This window comes from Bufo bufo, chromosome 2 (genome assembly GCF_905171765.1).
Source record: "Bufo bufo chromosome 2, aBufBuf1.1, whole genome shotgun sequence".
Lineage (NCBI taxonomy): Eukaryota > Metazoa > Chordata > Amphibia > Anura > Bufonidae > Bufo > Bufo bufo.
In genome coordinates this window covers 747,312,142-747,339,315 of record NC_053390.1, presented here as the reverse complement: position 1 = coordinate 747,339,315, position 27,174 = coordinate 747,312,142, and positions in this window count along the sequence as shown.

The following is a 27,174-nucleotide window of genomic DNA, read 5'->3' as shown; positions in this document are numbered from 1 at the left end:
GTTACTATCCCACTTCTATGTCTCCTTGAAAAAACACTTTGGGTGATGATGATGGAAGAGGATGTGGCACAGGAGGAAGAGGGGTCATTTCCCTGGTTATCAGGCCAGTCATTCATAAGTGGCTCCGAGGGTGGGTTCCTGCACCAACAGAGGCCAGGTACACAACTGTCCAGCCAGGACACAGTTCTGGAGGAAAAGGATGATGATGATGATGAGGAATCGTGTTTACAGCAGGGTGGCACCCAAAGCAGCTCATGAGAATAAGTGGAGCTTGGCTGGGGGAATACAGAGGACACAAACAATACACCTCCCACAGAGGACAGCTTGTCGTTGCCTCTGGGCAGCCTGGCACACATGAGCGACTACATGCTGCAGTGCCTGCGCAACGACTGCCAAGTTGTCCACATTCTAACCAGTGCTGTTTTCTGGGTAGCCACGCTAATAGATCCCCGCTACAAGGACAACATGCCATCCTTAATTCCGTCACTGGAGCATGATCGGAAGATGTGCGAGTACAACCGCATGCTGGTAGATGCGCTGCTGATGGCATTCCCACGTGACAGCGGGGGCTCAGTGGAAGCACAAGGCAAAGGCATAGGAGGAGGAAGAGGTCGCCAACGCAGCTGGGGCATCACCAGAACCTCAGACGGCAGGGTTAGCATGGCTGAAATGTGGAAAAGCTTTGTCAGCATGTGTTAAAGGGGATATTAATTATTGATATTTATGCAAATCTCAATAATTAATATTCATAAATAGGCGTGAGTCGTCTAGTGATGACTCCGCCTATTTATACCTAAATAAACATAAAACACTACTGATTGACTTACACTAATCACTAAACTAGCTGTATGCGCCTTACTATCACTATACTATGAACAATAATATTTATTACACAATACAATTATACAAGTCTAGCAATACGCTATATCTATATACATTCATGGATTAATGGATATGAATATACATACATATAGACGTACACACTGCAGTATAGAAACAGTACTACAATAAACACAATACAAGCCTAACTACTCTACACAGCACAATCCCAAATTCCACCCCACATACTATCTATACATTACAATAATACATTCATACACACAAATATCAGTAACCCACCCGCCTGACAATATACTATCCCTACGGGGTACAAGGGGTTAACAATGGCACTGCAGGGGTGTATGCAGGCCACAGAGTAGATCAGGGAAGGGTTAACAGTGGGTATAGCAATACAGGGGTTGCTCAGGGGAATAGGGGTTTGGTTATTCAGGGGTTATCAGGGCTGTACAGAAAGGCAAGGGTTAATACCCTGCAAGTGTACAGTGAGGGGTGTGTGGCAGGGGTTTGGATATGGGTAGGGGAACAGGGCACTGAAGGGGTTAACAGGGGACTCTGGAGCAGAGTTGCAGAGCAGGGGACTGTGAACTGGGGCAGCAGGGCAGGGGTTAAGGGCAGCAGCAATGCTGCTGGGATTGTCCATTGGGGGACTGCTGGGAAGGGGTTAATGGCAGGGGGGCAGTGAGATCCTAGGGCAATGCAGGATTAGGGGTTCAGGGCAGCAGGGGTTAAGGAGGAGGCAGGACAGGGAAAGCGATACTTAGTCTATTCAGCTCCGTCCTTCTGCTCTCCTCCTCTGGGCTGCTCTGGGCTCAACTGCTCTGGGCTCTCCAACTCTTCTCAGCTCTTGTTCCGGGTGCAGGGCTCAGGGCTGCCTGCGCTCTCTCTCTCCTCTCTGTGGGGGTGACGGTCATTTCTTCAGAGCGCAGCACATCGCTGCCTGCGCTCTCCTGTATGGAGGGGTCCCGTTCTGAGCACCGGATCCGCTCATCTTCAGGGGGGGTGCCGATCTTCTCGAGTGCAGTGCTGCTGAGGTATTTAAACCCTGCAGCGCTCGCGCCCGTTTTACCGCCCTGCGCCAGCCCGCGCTCCCAGGCAAGGGGATCCTTTGATCCTCCGGCCTGTGGAGATATCGCACATCTCTGGCGCTGTAATTACAGCGCCGGAGGTGAGCGGCACACAGGGGCATGGGAACTCTGTTCCCATGTCCCTGTTAGGCATACCATCTCCAGCGCTGCCGGAGATGGTGACAAAGGGCAGAGGATCTTTTTGATCCTCTGTCCTTTGTAGAGGCCGACGCTGGACATAATTGTCCAACTGTCGGTCTCCTCCACCCACCCAGCGGGCGCATATGAGCGGGATTCCGGCCATATATGCCCATAGATGCTTGGGGCACATCTATAAGCATATATGAACGGACATTATTCACATAGGGGCAGGAATAAGCCCTCCTATATAACTGTATATGGGCACATATATATCCACAGATGTCTGGGCCACATCTATAGATACATATGTGCCCATACCCCTGAAACCCACCTCTATAACATGCCCTACATACATAGAGATGCATGCGGCCAAGGGGGCACACATACATCCTCATGTATGCAACGCATCCCACCGGGACGGGCCCAGAAAAAGGGCCCATATATATATATATATGCATATATGTCAGGGCATATATACATATATATACTTAAATATGACACTTCCCTCAACAGCATGGCACAACAACAAGCACCACCAGCTGATATGGAACGTCTTAGCAGGAGGCAGCATTTCAGCAAAATGGTGGAACAGTACTACTCCTTGGAGGTGCTGGCCTGCCCCCTGTATTGTCCGAACGTGTGTTTAGCATAGCGGGGGGAGGGGGGGGGTGATCACCGACAAGTGCAGCCACCTGTCCACAGCCAATGTGGACAAGCTCACGTTCATTAAAATGAACCAGACATGGATCCCACAGAACTTATCCGTACCTTTTGCAGAATAGACAAGTATACCGGCCGCACCCAGTTATTGTTATACTCCAGTGCACTTTCTCTTTTCTATTTCCCAATGTTTTGGGGTCTTCCCAAATTTATAAAAAAAAAAAAAAAAAAAAACTGTGTTGGCTACCTCCTCCTTCTCTTCCACAACCGCTTCTACCTACACCGCCACGTCCACTGCCTACTCCTAGTTCAAGATTATTATTTTTTCTATTCTATACTATTTTATGTAATTTCAATATCCACATTTGTTTGCAGGGCAATTGTCCTGCTCTTACCTCCATTTTGCGTTTTTTTTGCAGCCCTCTAGCCATTACTATTACTATTTTACAGGCATTTTAGTGCCTCAAATTTAGGGTCCCTATTGACTTCAATGGAGTTCGGGGTTAAGTTCGAGTCAAGTTCGGGTCCTGAACCCCAACTCTGAGCTGAAGGTCGGCCGAACCCGGAAAACCCAAACTTCTAGGTGTTCGCTCATCTGTAATTTTAGCTTTATTACACTGCTGACACCTGCTGCTGATGGCACGTACACAGCTTCTATGCCCCACCATCCCTTCACTGTTCATTCATAGTGATGTACACGAAGTACATACATTGGTATCGTAAGAGATTTATATACAGTACATGTACTGTACTGTTACCAATCATATGCATATTTTTGATCATGTCTTTTATTTTTTTTAAAACAAATGTTTATAACTAGAGATGAGCAAATTTTTTAAAAATTTGATTCGCTGAATTTTTCGGTAAAAATGTGGTTCGATCTGAATATATTTATGGCGAATTACGTTAAAAAACGGTTATTTCCTGGCTGCTGAGAGCCTTTATAGTGGTGTAGAACACTATGCCTTGCAGTAACGCACATAGGGAGCCTACTTGGTAGTGAAATACCGTGAGTCTATATGACATGCAGATAACAAGCGTCGCTCTTAGAATCACTACACACTTCACTTATTTTTGCAGTCACGTTGGCCAAAACTGACCAAATAACTCAAGTATGAACTGAGCCTTACAGGTCAATGTTAGCGTCAAGAAGTGGATAGGGTGTCAGCAGTAAGTTTGTGTTGACGTCACTGATTGTTTTCCCCTTCCTCTGATCCGCCAGAACAATAACCCCCCAAAAAATGGATTCTGTCTGTTGAGCATTTGCCTTCACTCGGTAAGCATTTGGTCAGTAATCCATCAGTATTGCTAATGCCAAAAAAAACAGGAGTGGATCCAAAACAGAAATTAAATGTGAACAGAATATTTGCATGTCTTCTATGTTTTGTACCCACTCCTGCTTTTGGCTACCAAATCACAAGCCAATTCTGATGGGACCATACAGGCCTTACAGTTGCTACACAGACAGGATCTGTTGTGCGTCTAATTTTTCCTTCCTTCTGACAGATCAGAAAAAGGTCAAATAAAAGATGATGTCAGCCAAGTGAAAAAGGCTAAATAGTGGCCCAGTCATGAGGTTGGGACCAGCATGAGAAGTCCACAGAGTGGCCCTATGACATAGTAGTGAGATGGAAGCAGCATGAGGAGACCACAGAGTGGCCCAATGACAGAGTCTGGAGGTGGCGGCAGCATGAGGAGGCCACAGAGTTGCACAACAACGAGAGATTGCGGAGGTGGAATCAGCATCAGGAGGCCACAGAGTGGCACAATGACAGTGTGGAGGCGACAGAAGCATCATCAGGAGGTCACAGAGTGGCACAATGACAGAGTCTGGAGGTGGCGGCAGCATCAGGAGGCCAGAGAGTGGCACAATGACAGTCTGGATTTGGCCTCAGCATCAGGAGGTCACAGAGTGGCACAATGACAAAGTGCGGAAGTGGCGGCAGCAGCAGCATCAGGAGGGGGCCACAGAGTGGTACGACGACAGAGTATGGAGCTGGCGGCAGCATTAGGAGGAGGCCACAGAGTGGCACGAAGACAGTGTGTGTAGGTGGGTGGCAATAACAGTACCCGCTGATGATGAAAGGTGTAAGAAGGGGCACTTGGCATCAGATGTGTGGCATCTGGCGGGTGGCAGCATCAGAATAGTAGCTGAGGCAGGTAGTCAAGTTTTGGGTGAGGCAGCATGGATGATCTAATCTGATGCATCAGGCATTGGTAGATGGAAATCCTGGCTGATCCACGCCTGATTCATCTTGACAAAGGTCAGTCTCTCCACATTTATTATGTGGACAGTCAAGTTCTTCTTGGGGTAACTATGGCCCCCGCCGCACTAAACACCAGCTCTGATGCCACACTACTGGCCGGGCAGGACAGCTTTTCCAGGGCAAACTCGGCCAGTTACGGCCACAAATCCAGTTTGGCTGCTCATAAGTCCAGCAGATCTTCAATGACGGCTGGCAGGGTGCACTCCAAGTATGCTACCACCTGCTGGTTCATGTTCTACTCTATGTCTAGCTGCTGGTGAGTAGTTTCTTCACTATATGGGCGAAGAAAGCTGCTCATCAGCGACTCTAGACTCAGGCTGCTGCTAATGGAGCTGGTACTGTTCCTGCCACCCCACCCCTCCCCAGCAGCCATGGCAGTGGAACGTGAGCACAGAGGGCCCCCCCGGTCGGACCTGCGAGAGTATGGACGATGGTGCAGATAGGCAGCAGCCAACTGACTACATAGGATGTCTCTATAATAGTTCAGTTTGTCGTTCCTCTTCGCAGGTGTAAAAAAGGCCCCCATTTTGGACCGGTAGCGAGGGTCCAACAAGGTGGAGAGCCAGAAGTCATCCCTCTGCTGAATGGTGACAATTCGGCTGTCTCTACGCAAACAAGTGAGCATGTGCAGCCAGCCTGTACCGAAGGGGCAACACGTGAGGTGCACGGTGGACCGATGGGGGGCCAAATAATAACACACAGTTCATCAGTTTACTCACGGTTAGCAGAAAGCCTCCCTGGGCTGGCAGCACAGTGTTGAGGTGGACAGCACAAAATCCTCCGGGGCATGCTCTAGGGTAGGGAAGCATCAGCCAAGATGGTGGTTGAGGTGCCCTTGATGTTAGGGGTGCTTAGGGTGCTTGTTGCGGCTGAGTCCCTTGATGGTATTTGTCGTGACGCCAGTACCGTTAATGGTGGTACAACCAATAGTAGTAATAATGAGGTAGACAGTGGTAAGATACAACTCACAATTTTTACTGATGTTGGTTCCAGTTGCAGTAGGTACATCAAACAAAGTGCAGTCTTTTGTTAGTAGTAGAGTTAATCTGTGAATCCACTGTTTATAGGCTTTCTTGGCTGGATTTAGCTTAGCCTGAAGATTCTGTATCAGTGTAATTTGATGAGGTTGCCGGTGGCTATAGTATCCTTCACCTGGATATCCAAAGGTCTTTAATGCCTGGTTTGTGGCTTTTATCCTTTGGCTGTTAATCCTTTCTTTCTTTTGTCCCTTTTCTGGACTAAACTTTCATCTGAGCAGAAGTGCTAGATCTGCACTCTCTCAAACTCAGCAGAATAACTCCTGATCACTGATCTGTTCTTTCTAATCTCCCCTGACTAACTAGGCCTGGCTTAGGTATTTATATGACCTAAGTGCTATCCCCATCTAGTGGTGGGATGTATAAATTACACCAGACCAGCCTATAAATAGGAATACAACAGGTGTTGACGTACAAAATAACATGCAGTATGATAATGCAATTTTAAGCTATTTTGAAGTTCCCACGTGTCCAGAGTGGGACGCTGCATACCCCCATGGTAAAATATGAGTCGACCTCGACACATTCTTGACTCTATGTTGTATCTTCCTGTAAGATATAAGAAGGGGGAAAAGCATGCATGCATAGGAAACAATACCATAGCCTCATTCTTGTATCACTTGTACCTGCAAGTAAAATGGGTTAGGCAAGCATATCTCAGGCAACAACGAAATGTGACAAATGGGGTAGCATTTTTTCCTCTGAAGACTGATGTACCAGAAACCAAAATAGTCCATAATGATGAAGAAAAACAAAAATAAACATCTCAGGAGGCTCACAGGGTATGAGTCCGTTCCCTGGGCACAAGTAAATGTCAAAGTAGAATATCACGGAGGCTCAGGTACGTGCAAGTCTATCTCCGGGTGCAGGCTTAAACATTGCAAAACGGATGAAAGGCAAATAGTCCCTTTAAAAAGTCCTTTAAGGAAAATGGAACATGATAAACATAAGTCCATTTTTTTTTCTTGATCCCTGGAACTCCAGACAATGTAGGGATGCACTCAACGTTGAATTGGCAGAGCTGGAAGTTGTCTTCTCGGCTGCTGGGACAGGAAATCTCTGTAACGGACAGGTGGCTGTCCTCTTGTAATCCTATCGGACCTACCAAGTGGCTGATACTCTTCAGACCTTGCTTCAAGGGAACTTGATGTTTCCTGAGTTGCAGTAATTACAACTTCTGGTTGAAGTGTAGTGGTGTTTGGTTTCAGCAGGCACTAAGATGTTGAGCCATGGAGTTAAGAACCATTGCAAAGGATCAGAGGCTAATAATGTTTTTCCCAAAGACTGTATTGGTTCCTCTAATTCAGTAGATTTTTCCAGTTCTGGCTCTAAGGATTGGATTTCTTCTGGAACAGCTTCTTCTTGAAGAGTTTCTACTCAAGTATCTTCTTTGAGACACAATTTTAGGCGATTTTAATGCACTACACGGGATTTGTCCTCTCGGGTAATCTCATAAGTATCAGTCTCTGAATTGAGAATAGCAGTGATGGTGTAAAGTTCTCTCTCCCATTTACTATCTAATTTGCTGGTTCGATGGTTATTTTTTAACCACACACGATGACCAATTTTGAGAGGGTCTGCTTTGGCAGATTGGTTATAATCTCTCTGTTTTTTTTCATGAGCATGTCCGATGCGTTGTTGAACAAATTCTTGTGCATCTATCAAACGTCTTTGGTGGAGGGTTGATTGTATCAGGCACTTGTACGCCCAAAGTATGATCATCAGTAGAACAGTGAATAGTTTTATTGTAGGTATACATCAATTGAGGCAATAGAGTAGGCCAATCATTTCTTGTAGCAGGTGGTACTGCTCTTAACATCTCAATTAGGGTTTGGTTAATTTTTTCACAAAGCCCATTCCCTTGGGGATGGTATGCTGTGGTCCTGATTTTCTGACAGTTGTGAAAGGTACACAATTCTTTAAATAGTTGTGACTCAAAGGCAGATCCCTGATCTGTAAGGATTCTTTCTGGGCATCCATATGGCAACAATAAATGTTTCCAGAAAGCATGTGCAGTTGTTTTTTAGCGGTCAAGTCTTTGACAGGTACGGCTACAACAAATTTAGTGTAATGATCAATGATGGTCATAGCATATGTGTAACCTGAGCGACTTGGTTCCAACTTCACATGGTCAATTGCTACTATTTCTAGCGGTGTTTGGCTTACAATGGAATGTAAGGGTGCTTTTTGGTCATGTTTCTCATTTCTTCCAACAGCACAGGTGGAACATTCTCGACACCATTTTTCAATGTCTCCTCTCATCCCGATCCAGTAGAACCTTCTACGGATGGTGGCTTCTGTTTTCTGCACGCCAAAGTGTCCTGATTGATCATGGTACATCTCAAGAACTATTCTTGCATCTCGGCATGGTATTAGGATTTGATATAGACGTTCCCAGGTAATTGGCTCTAAGGTCCTTCTTAATAGTAGGCCCTTCTGTGGAAAGAGGTTTTTTCTATGTCTCCATAGTTTTGACAATTCTGGATCAGCATTCCTCCTGCGGTTTCTTTCTGGTGTTCTTCCGCTGGGGAAGAAATCTTGCAGTTCACCTAACACTCTGCTTTCATTTTGCAGCTTGATCCATCTTTCTTTGTCCACTTGGAATTTTGGATCCACTTGTTGTGGAAGGTTAAGAACCTTTTTCCCTTTGACAGTAATGATGTCTTGGTGGGCAAAGTTTTTGTAGAAGGATGGTATTTCTACCTCTTCCCAAACATCTTCTTGTGAAGTAGGGTCTTCTTTGGTCGACAGACGGGATAATGCATCCGCATTTTCATTTGTTTTTCCTGTCCTGTACTTCACGGTGAAATTGTAGTTAGCAAGGCGTGAGGCCCATCTTTGTTCTAACGCTCCCAACTTGGCAGTGTTAAGATGCGCTAGTGGGTTGTTATCCGTGAAGGCCACGAAGGGTGTTGCAGCTAGGTAATCTTTAAATTTTTCTGTAACAGCCCACACGAGTGCGAGGAATTCCAATTTGAAGGAACTATAGTTTTGGTCGTTTCTTTCAGTACCTCTAAGAGATCTACTAGCATAGGAAATGACTCTTTCTTTACCTTCTTGTATTTGTGACAGCTCCCAGGCTTTTCTTACTGGCATCTGTGTAAAGATGAAATGGTTGTTGGTAATCCGGATTGCCTAAGATTGGTGGTTCTGTTAACTTCTTTTTCAGGAGCTGGAAGGCAATTTCTCTTTCAGTGTTCCATTCAACTGGTATTGAGAAAGGGGGGGAGAGGGGAGGCAGCGCCAAATGTGTAGTACAGTATTAAGTAATTATAATATTACAGAAGTAAAGCGCTTACCAGAGTGTGTTGTGAGGAGTCACAACACCTTCAAAAGCCCTGCTAGTAAATTAGCCCGACCAGCATCCGAGGAGTGCCTTGCTGCAGCCTTTGTTCCAGTACGCACTTATAGATTAAATGCGGAAGCAATGTAAAGTAAATTAAAAGAAAGAAAAACTGGAACTGCTTATTCTTTTTGCGGCGCTGCTAGGCTGGATACATCAGGCAGGTGGTAAAGTAAAAGGTAGTATTTTATTTGTCTATGCGTTTCGAGGGCATAGGACCCTCTTCTTCAGGACAATACACTATTAACAAAGTACAAGACAATTTGGATATATTTATACACTTATTTTGGCGCCTTCTCTTGATTACAGGGGGCGTGGCTATGGGCGGGGTTAATTTGAATGGCGGAGGTTCAAAACAGATAATTAGTACTGTGCCGGCGTAGTGAGGTGCCTGCCCAAGCTCAGTTGGGCACGCCTCCCACTGACGTCAGCCCACCACTGAAAAGGAGGACATCCCCAGGTTCTTAATGATATGTAAGATGAGCGCTGAGGAGCGCTCGACTCTCAGAATAAATCTGCCCCGCCCCTTTGCCTGACGTCACACTCACTGCGAAAGGAGAGTCACTGGGTCCTGCTTATTGACGAAGCGCTTGGAAGCGCTAAGCTGTCCGGAGTAGTGGGACACGCCCCCCCTCTGACTACGTCAGCTGGCGGGGCGGACCTCAGGCGATACCGCTGGATACTATCCGACGACGAGGGAGCGATGGAGGAGGGTACCGGGGACTAATGGGAAGGGGGGGAACTAAAGCTGCGCTCCATGACCCCTTTAAGTGTCAGTGAGTTCGGCGCAGGCATATAAATGTGTGAAATTAAACATAAGGGGGGAGCGGAGACACCACAGCTGTGTGGCACCAATACTGTACATAAAACACAAAAATTTGAATAAAAATTAAATAGATGGCTATCTCGGCAATCTAAACATTATATAAAAAAGATCCAATAAATACAAAGAATAAAAAGAAAGGAAATAACATAAAAAATATGGCATAATGAAAGGAGGGGATTTTCATGACACAAAAAAAAAAATACATATATACAGTCATGTGAAAAAATTAGGACACCCTTTGAAAGCATGTGGTTTTTTGTAACATTTTTAATAAATGGTTATTTCATCTCCGTTTCAACAATACAGAGAGATTAAAGTAATCCAACTAAACAAAGAAAACTGAAGAAAAGTCTTTTCAAGATCTTCTGTAAATGTCATTCTACAAAAATGCCTATTCTAACTGAGGAAAAAGATAGGACACCCTCACATGTATTCCCTCTTAAATTGGCTCAGATCTCACACAGGTATATCACACCAGGTGCACATAATTAGTAGATCGTTACTCTGCATGTTGAATGAGGCTTGCCCTATTTAAACCTCAGACATTTAGTTTGGTGTGCTCCTGACTGTTGAAGTGAGAGTGAGCACCATGGTGAGAGCAAAAGAGCTGTCAGAGGACTTCAGAAAAAAGATTGTAGCAGCCTATGAGTCTGGGAAGGGATTTAAAAAGATCTCAAAAGATTTTGAAATCAGCCATTCCACTGTCCGGAAGATAGTCTACAAGTGGAGGGCTTTCAAAACAACTGCCAACATGCCCAGGACTGGTCGCCCCAGCAAGTTCACCCCAAGAGCAGACCGCAAGATGCTAAAAGAGGTATCCAAAAACCCTAAAGTGTCATCTCGAGAACTACAGCAGGCTCTGGCTACTGTTGATGTAGAAGTACATGCCTCTACAATCAGAAAGAGACTGTACAAGTTTAACTTGCATGGGAGGTGTGCAAGGAGGAAACCTTTGCTTTCCAAGAGAAACATCGAGGCCAGACTGACATTTGCCAGCGATAAAGTTGACAAGAACCAGGACTTCTGGAATAATGTTCTTTGGACAGATGAGTCCAAAATTGAATTATTTGGACACAACAGCAGAGGACATGTTTGGCGTAAACCAAACACAGCATTCCAAGAAAAGAACCTCATACCAACTGTGAAGCATGGAGGTGGAAGTGTCATGGTTTGGGGCTGCTTTGCTGCAGCAGGACCTGGTCAGCTCACCATCATAGAATCCACGATGAATTCTACTGTGTATCAGAAGGTGCTTGAAGAACATGTGAGACCATCAGTTAGAAAATTAAAGCTGAAGCGGAACTGGACCATGCAACATGACAATGACCCAAAACATACTAGTAAATCAACCAAAGATTGGCTGAAAAAGAAGAAATGGAGAGTCCTGGAATGGCCAAGTCAAAGTCCAGATTTGAATCCCATTGAGATGCTGTGGGGTGACTTGAAAAGGGCTGTACGTGCAAGAAACCCCTCAAACATCTCACAGCTGAAAAAGTTCTGCATTGAGGAGTGGGGTAAAATTTCCTCAGACCGATGTCGAAGACTGGTAGATGGCTACAAGAACCGTCTCACTGCAGTTATTTCAGCCAAAGGAGGTAACACTCGCTATTAGGGGCAAGGGTGTCCTATCTTTTTCCTCAGTTAGAATAGGCATTTTTGTAGAATGACATTTACAGAAGATCTTGAAAAGACTTTTCTTCAGTTTTCTTTGTTTAGTTGGATTACTTTAATCTCTCTGTATTGTTGAAACGGAGATGAAATAACCATTTATTAAAAATGTTACAAAAAACCACATGCTTTCAAAGGGTGTCCTAATTTTTTCACATGACTGTAAGATAAAAGATAAAAATAATCAGTGTGGGGTGATGGGACGGAAACCTCTAGTGCATTCGTGGCTTCCAATAGGGGTATATTGGAAAAAAAAATTATAAAATAAAATAAGATAAAAAAACACATAGATAAAAGTGTAAGAGGTTATTTAAAATAGATTGTAATAGTGGCTGATATGCTATTAATTAAAGTAGTGTTTCGCTCAGTTCATTGAGACCGTGAGGTGTTAGCGTATCTAGTTGGTATATCCAGAAAACCTCCAGTTTTTGTAAGGTGTCAAAACGATTAAAGGGGTTAGCGGGTATGTGTTCTATGGGGGTGATTTTTATTGGGTGTTCTTTTTTTTCTATGGTTACCGCACAATGTCTTGACAGGCTGTGTTTCTGGTATAAACGTTGTATATTGTATCTATGTTGATTTAGTCGACAGTGTAGCTCCTGTGTCGCGCGCCCCACATATTGCAGGCCGCAACTACACTCAATTAGATATATAACATAAGAAGACTGGCACGTCATATATTGTTTGATGGGGAAGGATGCTTTGTTACGGTTTGACATGAATGTAGTTTGATTGTGGGTAATTGTTTTACAGCATAGACATCACTTCGACTGGCATTTGTAGCTGCCAGCATTTTGTGCCGCAGTTTTCCTGGATTTATTTTGTGGTTCATTTTGTTGTCTAGGTTTGCTTGGGGCCAGGATGCTTTTTATCGTTGGGGCTCGTCTATATGTGATAATTGGTTTGGGAGATAAGTATTTTGAGAGGTATGGGTCTTGAAGTAATATGTGCCTTGATGTGCCCATTTGATGTGCTATACTGGGTGATAAAGTTAAGGCGGTCTTGCTTTTCTTGTTTTTTGGAGGTTGTGGTTAGACATTCCTCCTGGGACACGATGGAGCTTTTTTTTCAGAGCGTTTTTTATCAGTTTGGCTGTATATATTTTTGCGGAAAAACGTTTACGGATGCTGTCAGTTTGTTGTATGAAGTCTTCTTTGTATGTGCAATTGCGTCTTATTTGTTTGAACTGGCTGTATGGTATATTCTGTAGCCATTTCTTATGGTGAAAATTAGAATAGTGGATATAGCTGTTGCTGTCTACCGGTTTGAAGTATGTTTTTGTGGATATGGTGTTGTTGTGGCTCTGGATGATTATATCTTGGAATTCGATCTCCGTTCTATTGAAGTTGAGACTGAAAGTTATGCCCCAGTCTGTTTCGTTCAGGGATTGGCAGAAGGTTTTGGCAGAGAATTCGTCCCCATCCCATATAATAAATATATCATCGATATATCTCTTGTTGAAAATGATTTTATTTTTGTAGGTTGGATGCTTGGTTATGTGTAACTCTTCAAATTCCCCCATGAATAAATTAGCGAAAGACGGCGCTACTCGTGTCCCCATAGCGGTCCCCTTACCTAGTGGTAGATGTCTCCATTATATATGAAATAATTGTTCTCTAGTATGAACTGTAGACTTTGCAGCAAAAAAGAGACTTGGGATGATTTTAGGCTGATATCCCTTTCTAACACTGATTGGATACAGAGAAGAACTAGATCGTGCTTGATGTTTGTATATAATGACGTGACGTCCATAGTAAGAAAGGCAAATGTTTCTTCCCAGTTTGTAGTTTTTAGTTTACGGATGAGCTGACTAGAATCATGTAGGTAAGTGGGCAGGTTCTTGACATATGGCTGTAGGTGAAGATCCATATATTGGGATAGGTTACTTGTCGCACATTTGGTGTTGGAAACAATGGCCCTGCCTGGGGGATTGTCTTTGTCGCTTAGGATCCTTTTGGCCTCGTTTTCGTACCCCGTGTAGTTCTGGATAACTATTGCCCCCCCCTTTGTCAGCGGAGCGAATAATTATATCTCGGTTGTTTTTAGCGTGTTCAAGGCTATTTGTTCCGATTTTGTTAGATTGCCATTATAGTTATAAGTCACTGGTTCGTTGGTTACCATCTTTAGATCAGCTGAGATTAAGTCGAAAAAGGTGGGTATACAGTGGCCTTGACTGAGGGAGAAAAGTTGGATTTTGGGCGTACATCTATATGCCTGTACTCCTGGTCTGTTGGGTTCATGTTATGTTTCTGTGATATGGGGTTTTCCATTGTGAAGTGTCTTTTTATTGTTAAATTTCTTCTAAACTTCTGAATATCGATAAAAAGCTCAAAGGGGTTGACTTTATTATATGGGCAGAAGGAAAGTCCTTTTTGCAGTAAGCTGGTCTCGTGCTTATTGAATTGGTATGTAGATAGATTGAATATTTTAATGGTTGCATTTAAAAAAAAAAGTGATTTTCTTCTTTTTTATAATTACTTTAATTTTCCTTTTTTGGACTCCTCCTCTCTTTCCTCTCCGTCTAGTTTTCTTTTTGTTGGTGTTGGTCTGAAGTATTTTGTTATTTGTTGGTGTTTTTTTGGAATGGCACCTGTGCTCCTTGTTACCCCTAAAAAAGGAGAGTGGGAAATTGAGGGAATTGGTTCACCTGATTTTGTCGGTTTTGTGGCATGATTTAGAAAAGGTACAAGGCCCCCTGTATTGGGATCTGTATTATCAATTAGTACATGACTTATAGGGGTCTCATTGGTAGGGTCAGTTGATAAATGAAGAGAGAAATTGAATTCGGCCTGCGATGTACTAATAGGTGGATTCTGATCCGTACTAAGGTCAATGAGATTAGTCTGATAGACCCTGTCTGTGTGTGCAGCTTCCCGTTGGGCCTTATATTCATGGTATTTTGAACGGAGTGTCCGAAAGTTGTCCAGGAATTCATCAGTAGAAAAATCTTGTTTTTTGGGGGTGGGCTGTGGGGTGTTTGTTGTGGGCAGGTCTGTATCTGGCCTCTGTGTCCTAATTGTGTTAGGTTCATTGGTATTTACGTGATGAGTATTAGTGTTCTGTGGTCTTATTGTGTTTTGTGGGTGGTTGTGTGTGGTGTTAGCATTTTGATGACCAGGGTCTTTTGTGACAGTATTGGTGCTGCAGGGAGGTTGAGATGGTAAAAAAAACTTGTCTTGAGTCCACGTTTTGTGGTGTCGGTGTGGGATGATGATGGGATTTTTAAGCGGATGGTTGGTGGAAGTACGATTTCTATTTCTGACTACATATGTCGAGTGCTTTGTAGGGAACCTATTACTAGCTTTGGTGTTTTCTATATTTTGGAATAAATTCCTATGGTTAGGTGTCGGATAGGCTGGTTCTATCTCAGGCGACGGATGATTGTATTTTCTAGATATACGGTAAGGGCCCTTTTCTCTGTCTCTTCTGTCCCATTGTAATTTTTGTGATTTTTTTTTAGCAATGAGGTCTTGTTCATTTTGGTAAATTCTATTGGTGAGATTGTGATTAATGTTTACAAAGTCACGATGTGAGGTGAATAGTCTGAGGGATTTTATGTCTTTCTCTATGGCGTTTGTGTATGACTCAATGAGGGTTTGTCTTTTATTAATCGCCATTCTAATACAACCTGCCAAGCATTGATCTAAATAGTCATTTTATTCGAAAACAAATACTTGGTCATCAGGAAATGTGGGCGCTATAGGGAGCCCCAGGCCCCTTGGCGCTAGGTTCTCTTTCTGATAGATTTTGAGGAACATTATATCAAGATGGTGAAACAGTTCGTTCTTTAGATTCTTCTCCAAAGAGTTAAAAAGTTTCAGCATAGTCTCTGATTCTTCTATTGTATAGTCAATTGTATTATTAGTTGTGCGTTCACCTGTGTTCTTGGAAGTTCCATCCCTGGAGGTGTAGCGGGATACCAGGTTCTCACGTTGCTGTAGCCGATGGGAGAAGTATTCCATCTTTCAGATATATGTTACCTTGGATACTTTGTGTTAAGCAGGTGGGTTTCGTGATCCAGTGGTGTCGGATAAGATATATAGAGAGAAAACAGAGAAGAGGCAATGCCCCATGTGCCCCATGTGTAGCATTGACAGTGATAGTAGGTTAGTCAAAGTGAGAGATGTGCTTACCAGAGAACCACTATAGGAGGCCTTGCTGGTGTATAACTCTAACCAACGCAGGAGGGGCAATTGCCCCGTTGGAGACTTTTTACTGTGTTCTTGTATGACGCAATGAAGGATCTCGTGGACCGCGTTTATGAGTTACACATTGAGGCAACTATTCCTCTTTTCCCCCAAAAATGTTTTTTATATAATGTTTAGATTGCCGAGATATCCATCTATTTCATTTTTATTCAAATTTTTGTGTTTTATGTACAGTATTGGTGCTACACAGCTGTTGTGTCTCCGCTCCCCCCTTATGTTTAATTTCACACATTTATATGCCTGCGCCGAACTCACTGACACTTAAAGGTGTCATGGAGAGCAGCTTTAGTTTCCCCCCCTTCCCCTTAGTCCCCGGTACCCTCCTCCATTGCTCCCTCATCGTCGGATAGTATCCAGCGGTATCGCCTGAGGTCCGCTCCGCCAGCTGACGTAGTCAGAGGGGGGGCGTGTCCCACTACTCCGGACGGCTTAGCGCTTCCCAGTGCTTCGTCAATAAGCAGAACCCAGTGACTCTCCTCTCGCAGTGAGTGTGACGTCAGGCAAAGGGGCGGGGCAGATTTATTCTAAGAGTTGAGCGCTCTTTAGCGCTCATTTTACATATCATTAAGAACCTGGGGATGTCCTCCTTTTCAGTGGTGGGCTGACGTTACTTTACTTTACATTCAACTGGTATTGGAGATTTCTGATACCTTTTAGGATGTCCTCTCAGAAGTTCTAATACTGGCTCTGCAATTTGGGCAAAGTGAGGAATGAAACGTCTGTAGTATCCTGCGAAACTAAGGAAACTTCTCACTTCTTTCACCGTAGTAGGAGTAGGCCAATTTTGGACTACGGCTATCTTCTCTGGATCTGGTTTAACACCTTCAGAGCTGACAATATGCCCTAAGTATTTGACTTCTGGCTTCAGTAGATAACACTCAGATGGTTTGACTTTGAGTCCATGCTTAATGAGAACTTGAAAAACTTCGGCCAGATGTTTCAAATGGTCTTCATAAGATTTGGAATAGATGATGACATCATCTAAATATAACAGGACAGTTTCAATTTTTTTGTGGCCCAGACAACGCTCCATTAATCTCTGAAAAGTTCCCGGGGCATTGCAAAGTCCAAAAGGCATGCAGTTGAACTCAAATAGGCCCATAGAGGTGGTAAATGCAGTCTTCTCACGATCTTCAGGTGCCATTGGTACTTGCCAGTATCCACTGGTTAAATCAAGAGTAGAGAAGTAGGTTGAAGATACTAAAGCTGTCAAGGATTCCTCTATGCGTGGTAAAGGGTAAGCATCCTTGTGGGTAATTTGATTGATTTTTCTGTAGTCCACACAGAATCTGATGTTGCTGTCTTTTTTACGGACAAGGACTAGTGGTGCAGCCCATGGGCTATGGCTGTCTTTGATGATATTGGAGTCTTTCATCTCCTGGATCATTTACTTTACAGATTGGTACATAGTTGGTGGTATAGGCCGATACCTTTCCTTGATTGGTGGGTGGGAGCCTGTAGAGATGGAGTGTTTTATGATATCTACTTCTCCATAATCTGTAGAATGCTTACTGAAGGCATGGTGATGTTCCTTCACGATTTGCAGTACTCCTTCCAATTGGTGTTCTGGTGTTGAAGCATCTCCCACGTGAAGTTCTTTCCACCAGGGGGTGCTTACATTTTGGCCCTGTGGGTGTTGTTTCTTAATAAGTTGCTCTTTGGTATCTGTAGACACACCGATGACATCTTGAAATGTAACTTGGATTAGCTGTGCAATGGGACGGTATTTTGTCAATGTTACACTGTGATCACTCAAGTTTAGGAGACGAATTGGCACTTTACCTTCTGAGACGGTTACTAGGCTTCTTGCAGCTCCAACTAGAGGATAGTCTTCCAAGACAACGGGTTTTACCAAGGCTTGGTAGTCTTGACCTTGAATTCCTACTACAGCTTGGCACCACAAGAGGGTTTCAGTGTTGGGCTTGAGAATCACGGGTTGATTATCTCGGATGCGGACACAGCAGATTTCTCCTTTTTCATTGGCGAATCTCTGTTGTGCATTTAGTACATGGATGGTTTGTTGGATCACCTTCTTAGAAGCAGAAGAAGCAGTAGGCACTGACTGGTGCAAAGCTTCCAGCATTTCAACATAACAGTTCCTGAGGACATTCATTCCTAGGACTATTGGAGGGTTATTGTTGTTTTCCCTTACTTGTACCACAATAATGCCTTGTTGGGATAGTGTAGTTCCTCCTACTTGAATGGCAAGTTCCCAATAACCAAGTATTGGTACAGGTTTACCATTACTGGCTATAAGATTCAGCCAGGATTGCGGAGGCTGGGTAAGCTGATTTTGGTCCCAGTATTTTTCAAATGCTGCTTGTTGGATGGTAGTGACTTGGGATACTGTGTCAACTAGGGCAACAAAAGGAACTCCATTTATTTGAAGTGTCACTTCTGGACGGGATCCTACATATCTTGGCATCCAATATGGATCTTCTGGACCTATTGATTTACCTCCCGAGGGGTGGTCCTTGGCCTCGGGGGTTGCCCGTTTAACTGCCAGCAGGTTGCTTCAGTATGGCCTGGCTTGTGACAGTATGTGCAGATAGGCCACTTAGGGGTAATAGTGCGGTCAGGTGGGCGTCCACCCGGATTTCTGGAATAAGTCTCTTTATAGTCAGGAGAGAAGAGCCTTCTGGACACAGGTTTCTCATCCTCCAGCAATAATGGTTTTTCCCATTGTTCCAACTCTTAGTGAACTTTCTCTAGACTTCTAGTCAGGAATTGGACTTGCTCAGTAAGGGCAGCAACTGTGTCAGGAATTTGGGCTTGGGTTGCCTGACTGACGACAGGTAAAGGTTTTACAGGGGTGACCAGCTGTGTAGCTGGCACTGCAGCGGATCCAACAGGTTCTGTTAATGGACTTTTTCCCAGTATACTGATAGCTAATTCTTTAAAGTCTAAGAAAGCAGCACTTGGATGCTAGGCGGCTAGCATTCTTAGCTGGCTCTTTAAATTGTCTGTATTGACACATTTAATAAATTGCTCTTTCAGGGTTTTGTCCTGACTCTCTGCCTCACGGGGGTCTACTTGGACAACAGCTCTAAGGGCTTCCTGTAAAGATAATGCAAAGTCTCTGAGTGAATCACCCGATTGCTGTTTCTTGCTGAAGAACCTCATCTTGACCTCTGACACAGTTCTGGGTTCAAAGGTGGTGCAGAGACGTTCAAATATCTGCTCCAGTGTCCTCCTCTCTGAGCTTGGTCAGGATTTCACTTCTCTGAGAGCAGCTCCTTCCAATTGCGCAAGAAGAATCTCCATCTGCTGTTCTGGGGATACAGGGTACAATCTGAACACAGCAAGAATTTTCTCTTTAAAGTCCCTTAAAGTGTGAACTTCTCCAGAATACCGTGGGAACCAGGGGGCCCCAAAATAATAAGGCATGGTTAAAGGCATTAAACTTGGTGCTGCAGCAGTTGGTATTGCGCTGGGACCGGCTGCGGCTGCCGCAGGAGGTCCGCGGAGGTCAGACTGCACGTTATCTTCCTGCACAGACATGGTAACAGCAGGTGAATTATGATTAAATATGTTAATTGTGGCTGTAGACACTTTTTATGCGGCGTTGCTATGGGCAACCGCTATCTTGCGGGTGTATGGCCCTTTTAAGAAACTTGGTGCCGGCTGAATACAGTGTTTGAACAGGGCTAGCTTAAGTCTCTGACCGCGCTCCTGGCTATCGATGCTCTCTTAGGCTTAGTAGGGGCAAATCGGAGTACTCACAGACTGTGATTTCTGCTTGGGGGAGGACAGGCAATGCGATGCTCTCCGTTAGCTCGCAGGTGAGAGATCTTGCGATGCTTAGGATACACACACGTTACACTCTCCTCCCGTGCGCGGCGTCTCCCTTTGATGTGGCTACAGGCAGATGAGGCGGCGCTGCGTTTGCATACAGGGTTCGGCCTCTTAGAAACAACACAGTAAAAGTAGGATGGGCTTAACCAGACAATTTTGCATAAATGGGCGGCACTAGGTTTTCCCGCTCTTCAGGGGGTGTCGCTAACTTGTCCTCAGTGATGGCGCAGTATTTTTTTTCAAACAAGAACTCCGGCGGCCATCTTAAATGCATATAAACAGTCTATTCAATGATAGCAAGCCGTTTTAGTGACACACAAATGTCTGTTTTTCTCACTTTTAACACTGCGATTTTTATGCTGGGGACTAGTATAGCACTTCCATGCAATTTCCAATCAGTTTAAACAGTTCTGTAGCCCAATACAGTGCACAATAAGCAAAAGTCTCTCAATCAAGTAAAGGGGCTTATTCACATACGACAGTCTCTCAAATATGGCGCAAGGGTTAATATCCTGTTCGTGACGGCAATAAAAGATATGCAGCCAGCCAGTACCGCAGGGGCAACACGTGAGGTGCACGGTGGACCGATGAGGGTCCAAATAATAACACACAGTTCATCAGTTTACTCACGGTTAGCAGAAAGCCTCCCTGGGCTGGCAGCACAGTGTTGAGGTGGACAGCACGAAATCCTCCGGGGCACGCTCTGTGGTAGGGAAGCATCAGCCAAGATGGTGGTTGAGGTGCCCTTGATGTTAGGGGTGCTTAGGGTGCTTGTTGCGGCTGAGTCCCTTGATGGTATTTGTCGTGACGCCAGTACCGTTAATAGTGGTACAACCAATAGTAGTAATAATGAGGTAGACAGTGGTAAGATATAACTCACAACTTTTACTGATGTTGGTTCCAGTTGCAGTAGGTACATCAAACCAAGTGCAGTCTTTTGTTAGTAGTAGAGTTAATCTGTGAATCCACTGTTTATAGGCTTTCTTGGCTGGATTTAGCTTAGCCTGAAGATTCTGTATCAGTGTAATTTGGTGAGGTTGCCGGTGGCTATAGTATCCTTCACCTGGATATCCAAAGGTCTTTAATGCCTGGTTTGTGGCTTTTATCCTTTGGCTGTTAATCCTTTCTTTCTTTTGTCCCTTTTCTGGACTAAACTTTCATCTGAGCAGAAGTGCTAGATCTGCGCTCTCTCAAACTCAGCAGAATAACTCCTGATCACTGATCTGTTCTGTCTAATCTCCCCTGACTAACTAGGCCTGGCTTAGGTACTTATACAACCTAAGTGCTATCCCCATCTAGTGGTGGGATGTATAAATTACAACAGACCAGCCTATAAACAGGGATACAACAGGTGTTGAAGTACAAAATAACATGCAGTATGATAATGCAATTTTAAGCTATTTTGCAGTTCCCACGTGTCCGGAGTGGGATGCTGCACATGTATCGGGCCATTTGTGCCAGTGACTCAGAGGGACTCCCTGACTTTATCTCCACTGCATACTGCTACAGTGTGTCTAGCTCCTCTGACCCATCTTCTTTATCGCTCTGTAGCTCCTCTGGCTGCTCCTGCTCCTCCTCTCCTCTCACCTGAGTAGAAAAACCACCCATTTCGCTACACATTGCTTGTGCTCCAATGTCCTCCTCTTACTCCTCCAGTTCCGCCCCCACAGGGCTCATGTGGCCGTGAGAAATAGGTGCCATGTTTCCAGTCACCTGACCATCTAGATTTACCAGCATTTGTTCCAGGACATGAAACAGTGGAATGACGTTGTTCATCCCGTAGTCCTGGCGTCTGACAAATAACGTGGCATCGTCAAAGGGTCTGAGCAGATGGCAGGTGTCACGTATGAGCTTTCACTGGCTAACATCGAAGTTACAAAGGGGAGTACTCCTGTCCGCTTGGATCATTAAGAAATCATTTATAGCCTTTCTCTGTTTGTATAGTCGGTCTAACATATGGAGGGTAGAATTCAAACGGGTGGAAACGTCACATATCAGCCTTTGTTGGGGGATGCCGTTCTGCCGTTCTGCCGCTGCAGCTCAAGGAGGATGTGCTTTGCAGTGTACGAGTGGCTGAAGTGCATGCAAAGTTTCCTGGCCATTTTTAGGATGTTTGGCAGATGGGTGGAAGACTTCAGGAACCGCTTGACAACCAGATTGAACACGTGTGCCATGGAGGGCGCATGGCTCAACCTTACATGATGCAGCGCAGACACAATGTTCTTCCCGTTGCGTTGTCGGCCACCATGGTTCCGATTTTCAGTTGTCCCGAGAAAGCCAGGATTCGATTTCTTGACGAAGGACACAGAGCAGTTTCTCCCCTGTGTGACTCAGTTCGCCCAGGGAAACGAGGTGCAGAACAGCATGACACCGCCATGCCCTGAACATGTGGTATGCTGGAGGGCCCCTGGGAATTGTTCCTGCAGTGGAGGCTAAGGACATGGTGGAAGATGAGGAGGCAGAGGCCGACATTGTCGCTGGACCAACGGCGTGGCAACATGGAGGCGGAAGTGCATCACTTGGCCAAGTTGCTGGTTTGGCTGTGCAGGAACCACATTCACCCAGTGGGCCGTAAAGGACATGTATTTTCCCTGCCCGTAGTTACAGCTCCACATGTTGGTGCTGCCGTTCACTTTGGCAAACACAGACAGGCTCAAGGACTGGCCCACCTTCTGTTCTACATCTGTCTACTGGGTTAGTAGTGCCTTTTTGGTAAAGAAATGACGGCTTGGGACTCTCCATCTAGGTTCGGCACAAGCCATCAGTTCTATGAAAGGTGCAAAGTCCACCACTTGGAAAGGGAGGGACTGCAGCACCAGCAACTTGGACAGGAGCGCATTCAGCTTCTGTGCCGTTGGATGTATACACGCATACTGTTGTCTCTTGGCAATCGCTTCGGTGATCGATTGCTGACGGAATGACTGATAAGGAGTAGGAGGAGCAGGAGCATCAGGACCAGCAGATGATGGGAAGGACAGACAGCTCCCTTCAGCTGAGGTGGTGGAGCCTTGACTGCCTAATACCGAGTGTGTGCCACTTGCTGCGGCAGGCTAGACCACCACATTGGAGCCACGGTTCTCCCAGACCACTTTATGGTGACGCTGCATATGTTGATGCAGGGCCATGGTGCCAACATTGGCACCCTGGCCACGCTTCACCTTCTGCCAACATATTCTACATATGGCCATGTTCACCTCCTCCGGCGGCTTAACAAAAAACTGCCACACCACCGAGTAGGTGATTTTACCCACAACACTCCGCACTGACTGACTCTTACCACCGCTGCCTTCGTGAACCAGTGCACCGCTACTTCCCAGGCAGGTAGGCTGCTGCGAAGCGGGTGGTCTACTCCAGGCACATTTCACTCCCGACCCCCCCACTGCTGCCACCCAGCTGACTCCTGCCCACACTAGCGACTTGCTGGCTCATGGGCAAGCTGCCATCCTCTTCTCCCGTTAATAATGAAGCCCCTTCGTCACCCGGCTCCCAAGTGCGATCAGCTACATCATCATCATCGAGTACTGTCTGTATGTCACTGATGTCCTCCTCAACCGTCTCTGACCGCTCGCAACACCAGCTCCCACGTCACTCTCCTCATCAGTTCTTGCCCGCCTAGTGAAGGAAGCGTAGGATGTCTCCATCAGATCTTGGCTGGGCAGTAGCTCCTGACTGTCCTCTAGTAGCTCGTCCTCGTTGAAAAGTGGAGCCGAGCCCACAGCATACAATACTGCACTGGCTGAGGGAGCAGAAAAGGCCTCTCGCTGCGACCCCTGTTGCCATGCCCCCTTACTCTGCTGCGACCTGTGCCTGCGCAAGAAACATTTACGCCTCTGCCACTCCCCTGTGCAGGGCCTGGCACTTCTCTGTCTGACATACCGTTAGATCAAGTAATCCAATGTTAGAGGAAATATTTTTTATTTCGCCACTAATACACTGCAAACAGGGCTTCAGAATATATCACGGCACCGCAGAACGTCAATTAGGCTTAAATTATTTTCTACTTTTACCCCATAGGATTTTCAACAAATATACGCAATGCTGGATGGCGAATATATTTTAATTTAGCCACCAATACACTGAAAACAGGGCTTCAGAATATATCACTGCACCGCTGAGCGGCAAATATATTTTTTCTTTTTCCACTAATACACAGAAAAAAGGGATTTAGAACAGATAACTGCACTGCTGACCGGCAAATATTTTTTTTTCCTTTTCCACTAATACACGGAAAAAAATGTCTTTAAAGGGTAACTATCATATTTTTGTTTTATTTGCTAGTTTATTAGAGCTAGGCATGTATACCTGTGTTAGTCTATCAATGATTGTCAAAAGATCTGTAATTACCTTATAATAACAGCTTTCATTAATGTCCTCTGTCCCTTTCCACTGCTCCCTTAAAATACCGTTACTAGGGCTTGTCTGTCTCCCAACTTAATGTAAACAGAAGACAGAGGGGTGGTTCTTCACACTGCATGCCTACATTAGGCTTCAAAGTGAGGAGGCATGTCTCTCAGTAATCCAATCTGATTTGCTGTCAGGGAGCGTCTGACTACAGAAAGTATGTATGTGAAGTGAGGGAAAGCAGTTTTGGCCTCAGAGAACTGGCAGAGGAGCCATCTTGAGATGGTCCTCATATTGTAAATATTTAAACAGCCGTAACTAGGGGAAAAACTCAAGGAAAACTGTGGTATGTGAAGAAGCTAAAGATTGCTTTATGCATAATGCTGCTGCAGCAGTAACATATGCTAAAATTGATTTTTTTGATGAAAACATGACAGTTAACCTTTAACCCCTTAAGGACTCAGCCCTATTTCACCTTAAGGACTTGGCCTTTTTTTGCAAATCTGACCAGTGTCACTTTAAGTGCTGATAACTTTAAAACGCTTTGACTTATCCAGGCCATTCTGAGATTGTTTTTTCGTCACACATTGTACTTCATGTCACTGGTAAAATGAAGTAAAAAATGAAGTCCAAGTTTCAATTTCTCTACTTCTTTAATACATAGTAATACCACCAAAAATAGTTATTACTTTACATTCCCCATATGTCTACTTCATGTTTGGATCATTTTGGGAATGATATTTTATTTTTTGGGGATGTTACAAGGCTTGGAAGTTTAGAAGCAAATCTTGAAATTTTTCATAAATTTTCAAAAACCCAATTTTTAGGGACCAGCTCAGGTCTGAAGTCACTTTGCAAGGCTTACATAATAGAAACTACCCAAAAATGACCCCATTCTATAAACTACACCCCTCAATGTATTCAAAACTGATTTTACAAACGTTGTTAACAATTTAGGTGTTCCACAAGAATTAATGGAAAATAGAGATACAATTTCAAAATTTCACTTTTTTGGCAGATTTTCCATTTTAACCACTTAAGGACCACAGGTTTATACCCCCCTAGTGACCAGGCCCTTTTTTCCAAATCGGCACTCCACAACTTTAGCGGTTTATTGCTCGGTCATGCAACTTACCACCCAAATGAATTTTACCTCCTTTTTTTCTCACTAATAGAGCTTTCATTTGGTTGTATTTCATTGCTGCTGACATTTTTACTTTTTTTGTTATTAATCGAAATTTAACGATTTTTTTGCAAAAAAATGACATTTTTCACTTTCAGTTGTAAAATTTAGCAAAAAAAACGACATCCATATATAAATTTTTCTCTAAATTTATTGTTCTACATGTCTTTGATAAAAAAAAATGTTTGGGTAAAATGAAAATGGTTTGGGTAAAAGTTATAGCATTTACAAACTATGGTACAAAAATGTGAATTTCCGCTTTTTGAAGCAGCCCTGACTTTCTGAGCACCTGTCATGTTTCCTGAGGTTCTACAATGGCCAGACAGTACAAACACCCGACAAATGACCCCATTTCGGAAAGTAGACACCCTAAGGTATTCGCTGATGGGCATAGTGAGTTCATAGAACTTTTTATTTTTTGTCACAAGTTAGCGGAAAACGATGATTTTATATATATTTTTTTTTTCTTACAAAGTCTCATATTCCACTAACTTGTGACAAAAAATAAAAACTTCCATGAACTCACTATGCCCATCACGAAATACCTTGGGGTGTCTTCTTTCCAAAATGGGGTCACTTGTGGGGTAGTTATACTGCCCTGGCATTCTAGGGGCCCTAATGTGTGGTAAGTAGGTAAATGACCTGTGAAATCCTAAAGGTGCTCTTTGGAAGGTGGGCCCCTTTGCTTACCTAGGCTGCAAAAAAGTGTCACACATGTGGTATCGCCGTATTCAGGAGAAGTTGGGCAATGTGTTTTGGGGTGTCTTTTTACATATACTCATGCTGGGTGAGAGAAATATCTCGGCAAAAGACAACTTTTCCCATTTTTTTTCTTTCCGAAATGGGGTCACATGTGGGGTATTTATACTGCCCTGGCATTCTAGGGGCCCTAAAGCATGAGAAGAAGTCTGGAATATAAATGTCTAAAAAATTTTACGCATTTGGATTCCGTGAGGGGTATGGTGAGTTCATGTGAGATTTTATTTTTTGACACAAGTTAGTGTAATATGAGACTTTGTAAGAAAAAAAAAAAAATTTCCGCTAACTTGGGCCAAAAAAATGTGTGAATGGAGCCTTACAGGGGGGTGATCAATGACAGGGGGGTGATCAATGACAGGGGGGTGATCAGAGAGTCTATATGGGGTGATCACCCCCCTGTCATTGATCACCCCCCTATAAGGCTCTATTCAGATGTCCGTATGTGTTTTTTGGATCCGATCCATGTATCCGTGGATCCGTAAAAAAACATACAGACATCTGAATGGAGCCTTACAGGGGGGTGATCAATGACAGGGGGGTGATCAGGGAGTCTATATGGGGTGATCACCCCCCTGTCATTGATCACCCCCCTATAAGGCTCCATTCAGATGTCCGTATGTGTTTTGCGGATCCGATCCATGTATCCGTGGATCCGTAAAAAAACATACGGACATCTGAATGGAGCCTTACAGGGGGGTGATCAATGACAGGGAGGTGATCAATGACAGGGGGGTGATCAGGGAGTCTATATGGGGTGATCACTCCCCTGTCATTGATCACCCCCCTATAAGGCTCCATTCAGACGTCCGTATGTGTTTTGCGGATCCGTTACATGTATCCTTCGGATCCATAAAAAACATACGGACATCTGAATGCAGCCTTACAGGGGGTGATCAGGGAGTCTATATGGGGTGATCACCCCCCTGTAATTGATCACCCCCCTATAAAGCTCCATTCAGATGTCCGTATGTGCTTTGCGGATCCGATCCATGTATCCGTGGATCCGTAAAAAACATACGGACATCTGAATGCAGCCTTACAC